Source organism: Calidris pugnax, unplaced genomic scaffold (assembly GCF_001431845.1).
Source record: "Calidris pugnax isolate Ruff unplaced genomic scaffold, ASM143184v1 scaffold153, whole genome shotgun sequence".
Classification (NCBI taxonomy): Eukaryota; Metazoa; Chordata; class Aves; order Charadriiformes; family Scolopacidae; genus Calidris; species Calidris pugnax.
This window is the reverse complement of record NW_015090999.1, coordinates 9,493,566-9,498,143: the sequence shown is the minus strand read 5'-3', so window position 1 is coordinate 9,498,143 and position 4,578 is coordinate 9,493,566.

Here is a 4,578-nt window from a genome sequence, read left to right as displayed (position 1 = left end):
GGGGATACGACCCGCACCTGCTGCGCGGAGCGGGCCCGGCCCGCAGGTACCCGCGGAGAGACCCAGCGCCGGGCCCCGGCTTGGCGGGGCATGTAGGCCCTCACACCCCGCTGAGGCTGTCTGTCCGTCTGTCACACTGCATTTAGGTGACGGGTGGCGTTCCTCAGGGGAACCGGTACCGTTTAACATCTTCGTTGGCCACATGGACAGTGGGACCAAGTTGCAGCCTCTGCCAGTTTGGCGATGACACCAAGCTGTGTGGTGGCAGTCCACACGCCAGAGGGAAGGGAGGTCCCCATCCAGAGGGACCTAGACAGGCTTGAGAGGTGGGCCCCTGCAAACCTCATGAAGTTCAACCAGACCCCGCACCTGGGTCACAGCAATCCCAGGCACAAATGCAGGTTGGGCAGAGAACGGATTCAAAGTAGCCCTGAAGAGAAGGACTTGGGGGTGCTGGTGGATGAGAAGCTCATCATGAGCCAGCAATGAGCATTGGCAGCCCAGAAAGCCAACCACATCCTGGGCTGCATCAAAGGCACGGAATTGAGATGATTCTGCCCCTCTGCTCTGCTCTGGTGAGACCCCACCTGGAGTACTGCGCCCACCTCTGGAGCCCTCAATGTAAGAAGGACATAGACCTCTTGGAACAGGTCCAGAGGAGGACCATGAGGATGATGAGAGGGCTGGAGCACCTCTCCTATGAAGACAAGCTGAGAGAGTTGGGGTTGTTCAGCCTGGAGAAGAGAAGGCACCAGAGGGACCTTATAGCAGCCTTCCAGTACCTAAAGGGGGCCTAAAGGAAAGATGGGGACAGACTCTTTGTCAGGAAGTGTTGCGATAGGAAAAGCAGTAATGGTTTTAAATTAAAAGAGGGGAAATTTAGATTAGGTATTAGGAAGAAAGTATTTACTGTGAGGGGGTTGAGAGCTCTAGGTTGCCTAGAGAAGTTGTGGATGCCCCATCCCTGGAAGTGTTCAAGGCCAGGCTGGATGGGGCTTTGAGCAACCTGCTCTAGTGGAGGTGTCCCTGCCCATGGCAGGGGCGTTGGAACTAGGTGATCTTTAAGGTCTCCTCTAACTCTAAGCATTGTATGATAGGTGTCCATCTGTACTTGCACAAGATGAGGAAACTCCTGGTTTGAACAGGAGGAACCCTTGCAGCCTCACTGCATTGCCATGGGGCCCTGTGCCAGAGCATCAGCATATGGCTTGGGTGCAAGAAGTCTGGCATGATCAACTGCAGCAGCTGAGCCACAGTGTACTAATGTCCTGTGCCTGTTTCTGTGCCCTGTTAACACCAGACAGGATCCTTTCAAGGAGCAATAAATACCCTCTCTTTCTTACTTAATGCAGCGTTCACTAAGTCCTATTGTCACATTAGGCCAAGATTTCCTTAAATCACCTTTGCTGGTTCCAGGATATCTTGCCTGCTTTTAGAGGCATGGCAGTAGGCACTCTTACAGTATATCTTCTTGTATTATTACCTCCTCCCTCCCAGATTACTTCCTTACATAGTTGCTTTTTACCAGTTAGAATTGTAGCCCTGCAGTTTTGCTGCACTTTCTACTGCTTTATGCAGCTGAAAACTTCAGGTGTACAAACCAGAGTACATGTTATTAACAAACAAACAAAAAAATCTTGCATACCAAATGTGGTTTGGAATGCAGTCTGCAGAAAACTGTCATCCAATGAATGTGCATGCTGTCATGTTTTCTTCTTTTTTCTTCTCCCTTCCAAACGAGGGCCTAAATAAACCCAGGAATTGAACCAATTCTGAGTACAGAAACATTTTTGCAAACGATTTCTTTCTGCGTAACAGCAAATACAAGAGAACTATGCAACTATCATCTTTCTTCAGCTTGTGCATTGCCCACCAATGCTTAGGCATTCAAGCCAAATTTCTTTTTTTTTTTTTCTTTTTTTTTTTCTTTAAACAGAGAGATGGGGACGTCAAACCCCATACGTCATACAGGTTCTCCCTCAGAGGTAACTGTCCAGGTAGCAGAAAGACAGCCAGATGAAGGCCATCACTGAAGAAAAAGCTGCTTTCTGAATGCAGTTAGAGACCATCCAAGAATTATTTCAAATACTAAGTGCATAATGGAAAAGAAAAATAAAATAATAATCCAGCTGTGATAAAAGGAGCCACAAAAAAATAAAACAAGCATCATATCTTAGGGTGCTAACCACCTCCAAATTGTGTTCCCTCTGAGAATCTGAATAATAAGTCCTTCTAGCTCCTCTTCTAGGGATTACCTAAAATTATTCTTACAAGGGAGAAGAGGGAAAACAACAAACCCCCCCACCTTTTAGCTCATTTTTGTGTTCTTGGTTGTAAGCTGCTACTTTATATCCAAACAGTCATTTTTCCTTCACCAAACAGGCGCTGCCTGACAAATGGGTTATCTTCTGGCGTAATATAGTCTGTCACATCTCAAAATTATTATTTTGTACTAATGCTCTTGTAGCCATCTTAATGTGTGTGCCATAAAAGCTAAGTGCTGGCAAACTTTCGTGAAAGTGATGCAATTTATTGCAATTCTTGCATATTGCTCCAAACTCTGGAATTTGTCTGGGCTTGTGTTGTACAGAGCCACACACAGTGTGGTGAGCACTGTTCTTTGCAAGCTGCAACTGCTACTCCCCATCTCTTTTTATCCCAAGTCTTTTTACTTTTGGAGAGGAACTTGCTAAGTGTCCACAGAGCAGAGTCCACCTTCCATGAGCTTCACCTTGCGATGAACAATAGCATTTGACAGTGTAATTAGGAGTTGCCAAGAAGGAATAACTCCAAACCTTCTTATAGTCCACCCCCAAGCTCTTTCTCTTCACTTGAAATACAAAGTCTCCATCTTGTGAGTCTGTTGATGGCATAAATTGGGAGCTGAATGTTCAGTCCTTATTCACAGTCACATCTTCACTTCTTGTTGGGTCCTCAGAGGAAGCTTCTTTTTCCTTTTTTAAGACTAGGATGGTACTCTCATTTCATATTCTTTCTCTGAGACTGATTCTGAAGAATAATCCCAGTACTGTGCCACCTAAGAACACTCAGGAGTACACATTTCATCTGGACCAGCCTTATGCTAGATCTGACATTGACTGTACTTCTGTAGCTAGTATGAAATTATTGTAGGTTCACATTTGATTTTTTTGGTTGTGTGTGGTTGGTTTTGTTTTTTTTAAAAAAACAAACGAACGAACTTGGTAGTACAATTTTGGAGTCTCTTTTTGCACCAGATTAGCCCTTTGCTTTATGTAGCTGCAGAGTTTTTGCTCTAGCAGTGCATGTTTGAAAGATGGAGTTATTATACCATCAAAACAAACTCAGCCAACTGAAAGCTACTACTAAGGGCTTCGCAGCCAGAACGTGTCTTGCTTCTGACAATACTCGATTCTTTCCCTGCTTGCTGTCAGCTGCTTGCTGTTACAGAGGGAAGCACGTTGCCGGTCAGCCTCTCCCTTTTGCTTTAAGGCGGGGTTTTCAGCAGTTGCTTTCGTTCCCTTGGCACCTTTATAAATAAGTTTTAGCAGAACAAACTGTTCAGAAGTCATCCAGAGTCAGAATCTGGCAGTCTGGCTTGTTCACTGTCACTGCTCACGTGGATCGGCATTGTACAAATAGCAGTTTTAACACAGCAAAACAAGAATTTCCACCAGGTAATTCAAAAGTTCCAGTACCCTGCATGACTGGACTTAAAGGAGGAAATGTTCCATGATTTCATAAGCCTACCCTTACTCTTTTTAATTATATTTCTAAGTCTTGGGGTTTTTTAAGCTTTCAAAACATGATACAAACCAATATAGAAATTTCTTCACAAGCAAGCAGGGAGTCTGGAATAAGATAACTTCAAAAAGATAAGAGTTTACATATCAAATTGCAGCCAGGGAGTTATAAACCACAGAATTTAGTACTGGGATAAAACTTGCAATTTACTACAAGCAGGTGATGTTAGAGTTCTTTGTTGACCTGAAGCAACTAGTTCTTAACATTTCTCCACAAATAGAACTTAAACCACTAATAATGGAGGAAAAAAAAATAGTCTTTTGGTCAATAAGCTTCTGTCACTGTCAAGATGTGTTGTGAAGCAGTTAATGGGATTAAAGAGATCATTCTTCATCATATAGTTCCAACAAAGCTAAAGTCTATAGCTTTATTTACTATAGTAAATATAGCTATAGCGTATAGCTATATCTACTCCATAATGTACGTACCTCTTTATTTTACATTGTCAGTATTTATTTTGAGACTTCATTATTATTGAAAGGGGAAAACACCCAGAAAACCACCACAATCCGCAAAACTTTACAACATAATTTTTGTCCTATCCTTTTCAATTATGAAGAGTTCTTTAATGATAAAATGTGAAGGACAAGCACTACATTAATTCTATATTAGTCAAGGCCCTCTCCGTTCCTACAATGGAGATGCTTGTTCCTTTCTATCCAATTGTTTTTCAGGTAAAATAGTGACACCAATTTAGGCTTACTCATGTTTAGTTTCTGTATACAGCACAAATGAAAGAAAACAAAGCTCACATATTTCATAAAATATTTTAAAAAAAGAAAAAAATCACCTCTC